The following is a 14020-nucleotide window of genomic DNA, read 5'->3' as shown; positions in this document are numbered from 1 at the left end:
TATATATATATATATATATATATATATATATATATATATATATATATATATATATATACACATAAATTTTCAATATATAGTGCATACAGATGTATTATTCAGGTGCATTTAGAATTACTTTGAAATTCAACATTTAATTTCGACTTTTTAAAATAGTTTACATACATTTAACATTAAACATCACTGTTTATATTTACATTTAGCATCAGCATGCTTTTAATTGACACATCCAAATCAAATTCAATTTGATTCAAATGTAATAACTATGCAGCATTTGTGACAAATGTTTGCTGAATCTTATATAACTTAATTCTATTTAGCTGAATGTTCTCACATTAATTTTTGTTGAATTTATTGCTTTAGTGTAGACTTAACATGTAGATTTAAACAGCTGCCACCCAATGTTCTGTAAGACAGAAAACATCTGGTCTTTTGCTCATTTTAGTCTTCATGTACCTGTGTGAAGCAAATACATCAAATTAAACTTTTGAAATGCTCTGACATGGTTTGTTGGTGTTATGTTGCTGAAGACAAATGTAGAAAATATAGATGCTTTATATACATTTGTTGTTCTAATTGACAGTCTCTTAAGGAAAGTACTATGATTGCGAAATTATACCTTTAAAAAAAATTAATAGAATTTTGAATTAAAAAAAAACATTAACTGAATATAACTTTGAAAATACAAAATTAACATAAATACATTTTTTGCAACCTAATTGCAACCTAAAAAGTATGTTTTATTGCACATTATTACTGTTGTAAAAATGGTTTTAATTGGTAAATCGTCTAAGCTTGTAATAGGGCCTTTCTCTTGTCACTCATATTCAAACAATTCCATTGGTGGAAGACCTGGTGGCTTTGTGATGGAGAGCTCCTATAATATGATAAGGAGCTGAAAAGGATCTCAAAACTTTGGGCATTCATTGAGGTACAATGCTGCTGATAGCAGACCTACTCCTTTTTTTCTTGTGGCTGTGAAAGAAGGAAAGCCCACGTGTCAAACGTATGGGACCAAAGAACTGTCTTCATTTTTCAAGGAAGGAGACATTACTATTGGAGGAATTTTTTCCTATCACAAGAGCGCAGTCACTGCGAGTTCAGCTCTTAAACTCAACCCAAGTTCAATCAAGTGTGAAGGGTAAGAGAGCGATCACACATACATATAAATGCCAAATCCGTTTTTTTCTTTAGATCGTTCTGAGCTTTATTTTATGCCTTTTACCAGAATAAACCTTTTTGTCTCCTTTTTAAGGCTGGACCAAGGTGAACTTCAGTATGCATACACCATGATGTTTGCCATAGAGGAAATAAACAGCAGCTCAGAGCTTTTGCCAGATGTGACCCTTGGTTACAGAATATTTGATTCTTGCCCCAGTATCCCCCTGTCCATAAGAGCATTGTTAAATCTCATGAATGTGTACGGAGGGGAGAAAAGCAGCTGTGATAAACCCTCCAGTGTTCATGCTGTCATTGGGGACACCACCTCCACTTCTACTATTGGCATAGAACGCACACTAGGACCCTTCCATATACCTGTGGTGAGTGTTATAGATGAGCACTTCTTCTGATCACAGATCACATTTGAATCAAAAATTATTCACATTTTGAAGGGATGACTTTAAAATCTATGTTGTAATTATCCGATGCCCTTTGTCTTTTAGATAAGTCATTCAGCCACTTGTGCCTGTCTCAGTAACAGAGGAGACTACCCTTCTTTCTTTAGAACCATCCCTAGTGAAATTTTTCAAAGCAATGCCCTAGCAAAGCTTGTGAAGCCTTTTGGCTGGTCCTGGGTGGGAGCCATAAGAACAAATAATGACTACGGAAATGGTGGAATGGCCACTTTTCTCGAATCCGCTAAAAAGGAGGGCGTATGTGTCGAGTACTCTGTGGCCATTTACAGAACCGATCCAAGGCAGCGTTTCTTAGATGTCGTGAATATTATCAAAAAATCCACTTCTAAGGTAATTGTGGCATTTGCAGATGGTACAGACCTTGATATACATTTCAGAGAGCTTCATGCACAGAGAGTAACTGGTCTGCAGTGGGTAGGAAGTGAAGGGTGGATTACATATCGACAAATTGCCACTCCAATGAACTATGCTGTGGTCCAAGGCGCAGTCGGATTTGCAGCACTAAGTTCCCCCATCCCTGGATTACAGGAGTTCCTAAGAAACAGCAAGCCCTCCATTACAGAAGGAAATCAGGGGCTTGTGGAGTTGTGGGAGATGGTATTCAACTGCACCCTGAAGTACAAAACAGAGGCTCAGGATTACAAACCGTGTAATGGGATGGAGACTCTAAGGAAAGTCAACCTGCCGTTCACAGATGTGTCAGATACCAGCCTTCTGAATAATATTTATAAGGGCACATATGCAATCGCTCATGCTCTGAACATGTTAATCAACTGTGAAAATGAACAGGGGCCTTTTGAGAACAACTCATGTGCTGATAGGAAAAATATACAGCCATGGCAGGTAACACAACAACACAATATTGTGGCAACATCTAAAATGCTGACTTGTAAAATATCTTTTTTTTCTGTAGGTATTGTATTACCTGTCAAGGGTAAATTTCACCACTGACACTGGTGAAAATGTGTTCTTTGATGATTTGGGTGACCCTGTAGCACACTACGCTCTGGTAAACTGGCAGATGGATGAAACCGGCCACACACTGTTCCAAACCATTGGTTACTATGATGCCTCCCAGCCTGAAGGTCAGCAGTTTGATGTTAACCCAGGTGTGAGTGCTATTTGGGCTGGAGAGAACTGTGAGGTAAATACATTTAAAAAAAAATCAGTAAAAGTAATATTTTTAGTAGAACAATTCCTGTTTTTCTTAATTTTATCAATACAGGTGCCAAAGTCGATTTGCAGTGAGACCTGTTTGCCTGGGACTTATCGGGCTTTCATGAAAGGCAAACCGATCTGCTGCTTTGACTGCATCCCCTGCGCTGAGGGGGAGTTCAGCAACAGTACAAGTGAGACTGCAGGATTCGTAGTCTTTACCCTGCTGCTTGTTGCATTTCTGCTGGGCAAAATCCCAGCCAGCACTTCTTCAGCATGTCTAAAGATGTGTAATCTGTACCGCTTATTTATCCTTTCAGATGATTTGAATTGTGACAAATGCCACCCTGAGTACAAATCCAGTGAAGAGAGGACTAGTTGTGACTTGAAAGCTATTGAATTCCTCACCTTCACCGAGTTAACGGGTATACCGCTGGTTGCTTTCTCAGTTTTTGGTGCATGTCTTGCAATATTTGTGGCTGTTACATTTTACCACCACAGAAAAACACATATAGTCAAAGCAAATAACTCTGAATTGAGTTTCTTGCTGTTGTTCTCCTTGAGTTTGTGTTTCCTCTGCCCTTTAACCTTCATTAGCCAGCCCACTAAGTGGCCCTGCATACTACGCCACTCCACCTTCGGCATCATCTTTGTGCTCTGCATATCCTGCGTCCTAGGAAAAACTATTGTTGTGTTAATGGCTTTCAGGGCTACACTTCCAGGAAGTAACATGTTAAAATGGTTTGGGCCTGTGCAGCAGAGGATCAGTGTTCTGGCTTTCACTCTCATCCAGGTCTTAATCTGCATTCTGTGGCTTACAATCAATCCTCCATATCCACACAAAAATGTTAAATATTACAAAGACAAAGTAATACTGGAGTGTTCTCTTGGATTGTCATTGGGGTTCTGGGCTGTGCTAGGCTACATTGGGCTTCTGTCTTTGCTATGCTTTGGACTAGCTTTTATGGCACGGAAACTTCCTAAAAATTTCAACGAAGCGAAGTTTATCACATTCAGCATGTTGATATTTTGTGCAGTGTGGCTCACCTTCATCCCAGCTTATGTCAGCTCTCCAGGGAAGTTTAGTGTAGCAGTGGAGATCTTTGCTATCCTGGCTTCAAGTTATGGACTGTTATGCTGTATTTTTTCCCGAAGTGCTACATTATTTTATTCAAACCTGAGAAGAATACAAAGACACATTTAATGGGTAAAGCGACCAAGGAAGCCATTTAAAATTTGTGTTAAGATATAACAGCAGAATCACTGGATATTTTACAAGTATGTGCTTTAGTAAAAAAAAATATGTACCATTTACCATGTTAGATTTAAATATCTTATAGATGAATTGGAATATAACAACATATACTGTACACATATAGGTGGCTGGGTGGCTCGGTGGGCTAGGTGAAGGGCTGGCATGCATGCATGAGCTCTGGGTTCGATTCCCAGGGTTGTCCACTGATCCCCACTGATCCCCACCCAGATTTGGTCCCTAGGCAAGACCCTTGACGCTGCTGCCTAACTGGGTCCCTGTGCCCCTCAAGTACAGGGTTGTGTCAGGAAGGGCATCCGACGTACAAACTCCTCCAAATCACTGATGCGAAACAGATGCTGTTACGCTGTGGCGACCCCGAAAGGGATAAGCCGAAAGTGAAAGAAGAATACTGTACAGATATGCTAAAAACATGTTGACATCCTATAACATAGGCCCTGTTTTAAAATAAAAAAGTGCTTTTCTTTCTATTGTTGGCAGGTATCTTTCATGTCTGACTATGGTAGTTGAGGGCTTGCTCATCATTATCATGTAGGCGCCGTCTTTTCAGTCTGTTGAGGTGGGCTACTGTGTCGGCTTGAGCTCCCTTTTTCAGAAAGCTTTTCCAACTTCCTCTGTCATTGCAAGAAGCAGTCCAGGTGGTAGGATCTATTTGGAAGTCCTTCAAGTCTCTTTTGATGACGTCTTTATACAGCAAGCGGGGTCGTCCAATTGGTCGTTTACCATCTTTCAGGACACTGTGTAGAATGCAGCGAGGAAGGCGGCTTTCGGGCATCCTGTGGACATATCCCACCCATCTTAGACGGGTAAGTTTCAGAAGGGTTGATAAGGGTTTAGAGCCAGTAATATTGAAGAGTTCTTCATTGGTTATTTTATCTTTCCAAGTCACCCCAAGAATGGCTCTTAGAGATCTAGTATGGAAAGCACTAAGGCAGTTTTCCTGATGACGGTTTGTGGTCCAGCAGGAAGAACCATATAGGAGAGTACTCAGGACACAAGCTTCGTAGACTCGCACCTTGGTCTTGATAGCAAGAAGTCTGTTTCGCCACACACGGTTCTCCAATTTCCCGAAGACAATCGAAGCTTTGTCTATTCTGGTAGACAGTTCTTTATCAAGGCACAAGTTTGAAGTAATGGTGGAGCCTAAGTAAGTGAACGAATTGACATTATCAAGCTCTATGTTGTTTACTGAGAAAGCATGGTGATTGGACAGAGACAATACAACAGTCTTCTTGAGGCGTATTGTGAAACCAAATTTACTGCAAGCTGTAGAAAATCCTTCTAGAAGTTTTTGCAGCTGAGTTGCTGAACAAGCACACAGAGCAGCATCATCAGCGTAGAGGAACTCGCGAGCGATAATCTCTTGAACACGTGTTTTAGCTTTGAATCTGGATAATGAGAAAAAGTTCCCATCATCACAGGTGAGCAGGGGGATTCCAAAGTGGTTTGGAATGTTTTGGTATGCTGTTCTGAAAACATAAGCAAAATATATGCCGAAGAGAGTAGGTGCTAGCACACAGCCTTTTTTGACGCCTCTGTTGATCGGAAATAGATCTGATGCATCTCCATTGTATAGAGTTTTGCCTTCCATTTCATAACGGAAACTTTTTACTAGAGATAGTAAGGTTGGAGGACAGCCAGCCTTTAGCAGGACAGTAAACAAGGATTCTCTGTCAATCAAGTCGAAGGCCTTTGTCAGGTCAATGAAGGCTATATGGAGAGGTTGTTGTTGCTCGCAAGACTTTTCCATCAGTTGATGAACACAGATTATATCAGTTGTGGATCTACCTGGTCGAAAACCACATTGTGATTCAGGATAGATCTCTTCAGCTAGCAGCTGCAGTCTATTGAGGATGATCTTAGCTAATACCTTTCCAGTCACACAGAGTAATGAGATACCACGGTAGTTGTTGCAGTCTTCTCTATCACCTTTGCCTTTGTATATAATAATTATCTTAGCATTCTTAAAATCCTGTGGAACTGTGACAGTGGACCAGCAGGAAAGCAAAAGGTTATGTATTGGTTCAGCAAGTACCTCAATGCCGGCTTTGACTAGTTCACCTGGTATAGCATCCTCACCAGCTGCTTTTCTGTTCTGTTGTCTCATAATAGTGGATTTTACCTTGTCAAGACCCGGTGGTAGGTTAAGATGCATCATGGTCGGTTCATTCGAGAGAGACTCCAAAGTGTCACAGCATACAATGCTCTTATCGTTGTACAGATCACTGTAATGCTCAATCCATCTGTCTAGTTTTTCGTTCTTGTCTGTGATAACAGAGCCATCTTTTCTTTTCAGTACTGGGAAAGGTTGAGGTGTTGCTCCGGTAGCCTCCTTAATGGAGGAGTACATAGCTCTTGTATTACCATGGTCACGAACTGATTCAATCATAGCACAAAGGAACTCCCAGTATTTCCTGGCACATTGCCTAGAGGTTTGCTTGGCTTCAGCACGGCACATACGTAGTTCAGTTAGGGCTTTTCAAGTGGGCATGGATTTAAATCTTATTAGGGCTTGCCTTTTTTTCTCCACAACAGGCTCCTTGGACTTAATTGAAGCGCTGCACCAATCAGGAGAGTGGTGGTGTTTAACAAATATTTTGAATCCACTGTCGTAGATAATCTTTTTCAGTCCAGTCCATTGAGACTCTGGATCATCTGAAGTACCTAGTGTTAGTAGTTCTTTTTGCACCTCGTTACAGAAGTCTGCGCAGAGGGTGGGTGAGACTGTGCGGTTAACATCTAGTTTGGCTGACTGCTGTTTTTGACGATGAAAAGGTTTTGGAAGAAGTTTCATAAACGTCAGAACAAGACTATGATCAGTGTCACAATCTGCACTGTGATAGCCTCTGGTGTTTGTGACTTCTGTTTTGTGACACTGACGAACAATGGCAAAGACAAGTTGGTGCCATTCTTTTAATCTTGGGTGGCACCATGACTTTTTCCTGTGTGGTTTTCCTGGAAACATGTAGTTGGTAATACAGGTTTTGTCTGGTGCAGAGTTCCAGAAGACGCTGTCCATTTTCGTTCATGTTTCCTACGCCAAATTTTCCAAGGCAGCTTGGCCAGGATTCGTGGTCATTGCCAACTAGCGTTCAGGTCACCAAGCAGTACCACTCTGACTTTGTCATCGAGAGATCTTATCAGGCCCTCAAGTGCTTCGTAGAAGTGGTCTTTATCTTGAGGCTCAGCTTTAAGAGTAGGTGCATAGGCAGAGATGACAAGGATGATATCTTGTTTGGTTGAGAGTTTTAAGGAGGATAGTCTCTCGTTGATTGCAGATGGAGTTTGTATGCTGGATATGATACTATTATGTACAGCAAAGCCAGTACCGTGTATTCTATCTTTACCCACAGGCATACCAAACCAGTAAAATGTATAGTTGCATTCTTTGATGGACCCTAGTCTCTTGAAGAGCAGCGATGTGAACATTTCTTAGCTGGAGTTCAGTGTCAATCACAGCACTTTTCCTTGTTTCGAAAGAATCAGAGTCAAGATTATCGTTATCATTATATGGGGACATTCCAGGGGTCATAGTCCTTACATAGTCCAAAAACAAGTTGTGTATTCTTAGGTGATTTTTGAGACACTCTTTTTCACACCCATCCAAAGAGTGTTGTGGTGAAACTGTAGCACCCAATTGATCAGGTGCTGCCTGATTTAGAGCGGGCGGTAGCTACAATGAAGTTGAATAACCTCTCCCACTGTTAACCATAGTCCCTAGCGCACAGCACATATCACCTTGGGCTGGACTTATAACCGGTAACTACTATAGTCCTGGTTTGATTTCTACAGAGTATCAGTAGCATCTGTATTCCTCAGCAGTGGACAGGCTTGATAGATTTATGATAAGGATGAGGATAGCCATCAAGCCAGGACATTTTCAAGCACCCTGGGTTGTCCTAGGCCTTATCAGGGGCTTTTCTCGGCCACAGAACATCTGGATCAGAGGAGAAGCATTAGCTAGTACGTCTGGTATGGTTTGTGGCTGCAGGGGCTGCCGTATGAAATTGGATTACCAGAGTCAAACGCCTATGGAAATATGGGACCCCAGCTCCATATGTGATGATTGGCCGGTCATAGCTATACTGCTAAACACCCTTTGGAATCGTGATAGAAACCAGGATGACCATCAACCCTAAGATGGGGTAACCCTGGGTCAGGGAGGCTGGGGGTGTGCTGACACTTGCCCAAGGTGTGCACCCAGGCTAGTGTAGAGAAGGAGGCGCCTTACATCTCCATTCTAGGCCGACTCATAGCTAGGCCTAGCCACTGCCCATTATATTACTGTGTTCAAATTTGCATGTGTCACTATCAATAAATTGTAAATAAATTTGGAATATTGGACATCAATGATTTTAAGGTTTTTTTTTACATAAATAAAAAAAAAGCCTGGAAGTGATTAAATTGTGTTGTTCTTACTTTTTGAAATCCACAAAAAAACTGTATTTGATGAAAATGCATTATTTAAAGTAAAGCCAAAGGTATCACATAGTCATGAACAAATTCTGTAGAATGATCTAGATTACTCTCTGACATGTTTTTAATGTGATATACTGCATATGCACATCATTCAGGTAAACCTGAATGACTTCCCAAACTTGTTTAATCCTCCATAAACCAGTGTCCTGCTTCTACCATAGCAAAACTAAGCAGCAAACATTCAAAACATTGTGAGGAAAAAAGAAATCTTTTTTTAGTACAAAATAATATTTTGAGGGAGCTGAAGACATGACAATGACCAGCATCACACTGGGGATATAAAGTTTGTTTATTTTCTCATGTTTTTGAGATTCTTTTTTCATTTGGTTACATTTAAACTAAAATGAATATCAACATAGATCACATTATTTCATTGATTGTAACTTTTTTTAATAAATGCCTATAGTTACATTATTTTTATATAAAGATCCACTGGTTTACAAAAAAAACACACACATCAATATAAGGTCAAGATTAGCTTGCAGATGATATTTAGTAACAAAGTTGACTAAATTACCCTTTGTTAAGGTTGTCCAAATACAGTCCTCGAGGGCAAGTCTTCTGTTCATTTTTCAGTCCTTCCTGCCCCTTCTACAATTAACTCCTAAAATCAGGTGCATTCTTCCAATAAAAACCACCGAGGACTGGGGTAGATGGAATAGAAGGAGCACACTAGCTATCCGGGGCTTGAATAAGACACTTCTGTTTATAATTATCATCCCAAAAAGCACACAATAACTTAAAAATATATAAAAGTTCAAAATAATACAACTACTAGGGGACAAAGAAGCTGCCAAAGGTCAGTCAAAAGTGAAGGAGTAGGGCTGATTCTTGGATTTCAATCTCTTTTGGTCCACAATGTAATATTGCATCAATGATGACACTTGAGTCACTTGACAGTGCTTGTTTTCCCTTATGTACCGTAAAATCACAAATCAACAGTAACTTGACAACAGAAACATGTATAGGTGTGTCTCCATAAAGAGGTAAACAGTTTTCAACTATTGGGGATGTCTAATGGAAAAGATCTATACATTGCCCCTTAATCAGAAAGCGGAACTTAGATATGAATTTTAGAAGTTTCTATCAAACAATACATTTACACCAGTAGTAGTTGTTGCTTCAGTTAAAAACTTTTATTTTAACCAAGTTAATGAGGCCCCTTTAAAGTGGTCATTTTCTCTTTCATGTAACACACTAACAGGGGTCTACTATTCATAGGTTATGTCATCGTATCCATGTCGAGAACCCTTAAATTGAGTTTTAGACTGTAAAATGGTTTGTATTTTTTTCCCTGGGTAAACACTGCAGCTAAATTTACAGAAAACATTTGAGATGCTGATGAATAATAGTGCCACAAAAGAAGACACTTTGTTTTTGCCCCTAAACCCACTGCTCTATACCCACCAGCCACTATATCAGGCACACCTGTCCAACAGCTTGTTGACACTTTGAATCAGCCGATAACATGGCAGAAACTCAATGCATTTAGGCATGTAGACACAGTCAAGATTATCTCCTGCAGTTCAAACTGAGCATTAGAACGGGGAAGAAGGGGCATTTGGGTGACTTTGAATGTGGCATGGTTGTTGGTGCCTGATGGACTGGTCTAAGTATTTCAGAAACTGATGATCTACTGGGTTTGTCACACTCAACCATCAACAGGGTTTACAGAGAATGGTCAGAAAAGGGAAAATATCCAGTGAGCGGCAGTTCTGTGGGCGGACATGCCTTGTTGATGCTTAAGGTCGGAGAAGAGTTGCAAGACTGGTTCCAACCAATTTAAAAGCAACAGGAACTCAAATAATTACTTGTTACAACAGAAATATGCAAAATAGCATATTTAAATACATGTGTCCAACCATGAGGCAGATAGGCTTGCTTGATCTGATGAGTCTCTATTTCTGCTGTAACATTTGGATGGTAAGATCAGAATTTGGCATCAGTATCATGAAAGCATGGATCCATCCTGCCTGGTATCAACAGTTCAGGCTGCTGGTGGAATATGAGTGAAATGGTCTCTGCATACTTTGGGCTCCTTAGTACCAATTGAGCATAGATACAACATCACAGCCTACCTGAGTATTGTTGCTGGCCATGTCCATCCCTTTATGAGCATAGTGCATCTATCTTCTAATAGCAACTTTTACCAGGATAACGAGCCATGTCATCTCAGACTAGTTTCTTGAAAATGACAATGAGTTCACTGGACCTCCACAGTCACCATACCTCAAACCAATAGATCACCTTTGGGATGTGGAGGAAAGACTGACTAGCATCATGGACATACAGCCAACAATCTGCAGCAACCGTGTGATGCTACCATGTCAATATGGACCAAACTGTTTCCAGGACCTTGTTGAACCTATGCCACAAAGGATTATGGCAGCTCTGAAGGTAAAAGGGGTCCCTGAGTTTGTCCATGTTCATAATGTTCAGAGGTTTTGTGTTTATGCACCTGGATCATCTTCTCTTATTCCTGCACTTACAAACCTGCCAGTTTGTCCTTTTTATAAAGATGTTCCAGAGTATTTCTCCCTACTCTCACCCTTTGTTTACTCTTTACAAGCAACAATCATAATTATTTAAAGCTCAGTCCACTGTTAATTTTTCCTTTTTTGTAGTGCTGTGAGACAATATCAGTCATGAATCAGGGCCTCATGAATTGAATTAGGATGCTGCCAGCATCTATCCTAAAGTTTCCAAATAAATTCACGATAGAGCATTTACTTTATCTACAAGAACTCTGTTTATGGGAATACAAGAATAAACTTTCATTAAAAGTTTGTAAAGTTTACATAAACTGTCTAAAAGCACAATCACAATTCAAAAGCACAATCACTCCCAAAAGTTGAATGTAGATTAAGCAATTGAAAAAAAAGAAAAAGACTTGTCAACATGTCCCTCCTCTTGCTCCACCTTGTAGCTCCATTGAGACTAAATATCACTATATTACTGCCTCTGCTGCTAGCTAGAACCGGCCAGGCACCAGGACGCGAAGAGCTCCTGCACCCTTACCTGGCTCCGGTTCACGTCCAGTACCACCAATGGTGGTACCGGCTCGCGTCTGGCGCCGCGTCCCGAGAGCTGCGGACCCCCGACGTTCCAAACAGCTAGCGCACCGGGGGACGTTTTTAATGTCCTGGAGGTTTAAGCGTGATCCAGCCCCAGCCTAGCGGTCTGTCTGCCGGCATATTCATGGCGTGAGCTCCGCTGGACACGTCGCTGCATCGAGCTGCAGCCAGAGAACGCGGCGGCAGTAACAGACTGTCAAACTATCCACAGTGTATCCCGCTTTTCTCAGTCTTTAATGTTTTAAAAAACACAAGTTAATTGGAAAAGATAAACCTCTATTTCATTTATTACTGCAGTTCAGCAGAGGAGGAAAAGATTTGGTCCTGACAAAAAATGAACATGAAAGTGTTATGGAAATTTGATTTTTGATGTTTTTTATTTTATTTCATTGAACGTTGATTGAAGTTTTGAATTGAAAATGCCCTTCATTTGCACTTGGCCTTTTGTTGGGCATTTTAAGTTATTGCCTTTTATTGTTAAGAAAGTTTATCTCAATACAATGTTACAAAATAAAGTATTTCTGATGAAAACCATTAATTTTGCCATTCTTGTTTTCATAATTAATATAGAACTGCTAAATTCTCCGAATCACGCATTTTCTCCTAAAAAAAGGCCACATATTAATTTACGATTAATCGCGAGTTAACTATAGACAAAATGCAATTAATCGCAATTGAAAATGTAATCGCCTGACAGCTCTAGTTTTTATATTTTGAAGTTTAGCTATTTGTTTCAGCCACATGCTAGCTGTTTTGGCTAACCTAGTTTTTTCCACTTCTTTGGGCTAATTTAGGTTTTAGCTAATATCTTAGCTTGCCGTTAGCTTCAGCATTTTCAGCTTCAGTGTTTTCAGCTATCAGTTTTACCATCTTCAGCAGCCAAATCAGCTAACAGCATTCACACAAGCATAATTGCAGGTAATGCTATACATCTAGTTCATAATTGTGTTAAAAAGTTAGTTTTAAAGTTTTATAAGTTTAGTTTTAAAGTGTTAAATAAATGTTTATCTTGTTCGGCCCGCGACTTAAGGTGTGTTAGGATTTTGGCCTACTGTGCGATTGAGTTTAGCACCCCTGCTCTAACTTTTGCCCCTATAACTCCGCCCTTGGGTTTGTACAAATCGTAGATACATAGTACAAGCAGATTTAGCTGGTCCAACAGCAGATCTGTAGATGTTGATATTAATTTTTTTTTAAAACTTTTTCCAGACCTTTGCACAAAGTTTACATTCAGAGATTTTCAAATCTTATTAGGGAGAAAACATGAGCCATCAAATTCTATTCCCACCATCAAAATGTTCTTATTGAGAGAGGATGGGATACAATTATTGAGACAGGTAGATGCATGATTATTAAATACAGTTCCTACTGTATTTAATATACTATATATAACTTGTATTACCAAAGTGTCCAGCCAGCATAGTCCACAGTGCATGATTTGATGAGCAAACTAAGACTCCTGACCAAATGCTGATAGTTAAAGAGGCCAGACTTATCAAAAGGTAGAAATGTGGGTCCCTATGTCATGGGTTCAAACAAGAAAAAGGAACACTCAATTCCAGATATGACCAAAAACATTTTAGTTGATCATGATAAAAATGGCCAAACCTATTTGGTTCATTCTGCAACTTTCATGCTATATTTGTTGAATTTTTAAACCCTCTTGTTGACCGATCTTCTCAAAGGTGACTGGCCACAAATGTGTCAACTTTTACTGGAGACTTTTCTAGCTTTTTATGACACAAATTTTAAAGCGTTTGTTTAAATGTGTCTCTTCCCATCTGGCAAGAACAGATGCTGCCATGAGACTCCACCCCAAAACGATGTGACAATCAGCTGAGTGGGATCTACCGTCACATAAAAAAAGTGCCAATGAATTATGAACGTGCAATGTTGCATCAGATCTTGCTTTTAAAAGATCAAAACTTTAATATATGTTGTCAAACATGTTATATGTTGGATATTGTTCTTTAAAACGTGTGTGTCTTATAGTTAACTTTCCTGCTTTATCTGCATATCAAAGTAACTTGGGAATGTTCAACACAAATAGTCATGAAATAGGTTTGGGGTTTCTTGCAATTCTAAATAAAATCTAGATGTTTCACTGACTTTTTGTCTCTTCTACAAAATTATTATTTTCTTGCTTAAAAGAAATAAACAACAGATAAATTGGAAGATTACATCTTTAATTAACTTTTAGGGACTTCTATGTGTAACGGAGGGGCTGAGGCAAGTGGATCCATGTTCAACTTGAATTTAATGGCAATAGTAACAGAGATAAGGGCAAGGCAAAACGTAGTCAGGAGACAGGCCAGGGTCAAACATTGGAGCGAGGCAGGAGACGAAAAACAGGCGAGAGTCAAAACACAGGCAGGCAGGCAAAAGTAGGAATGCTCAGAATG

General features: G+C 39.8%; 1 pseudogene; it reads left to right on the top strand.

Annotated features, from left to right (window-relative positions):
• Positions 1-1274: 1274 nt before the first annotated feature.
• Positions 1275-4025, top strand: LOC112149607 (annotated as a pseudogene).
• Positions 4026-14020: the final 9995 nt, after the last annotated feature.

This window comes from Oryzias melastigma, linkage group LG13 (genome assembly GCF_002922805.2).
Source record: "Oryzias melastigma strain HK-1 linkage group LG13, ASM292280v2, whole genome shotgun sequence".
Taxonomy (NCBI): domain Eukaryota; kingdom Metazoa; phylum Chordata; class Actinopteri; order Beloniformes; family Adrianichthyidae; genus Oryzias; species Oryzias melastigma.
Note: the sequence above shows the minus strand (reverse complement) of the source record. Positions and strands in the feature narration are given on the sequence as shown.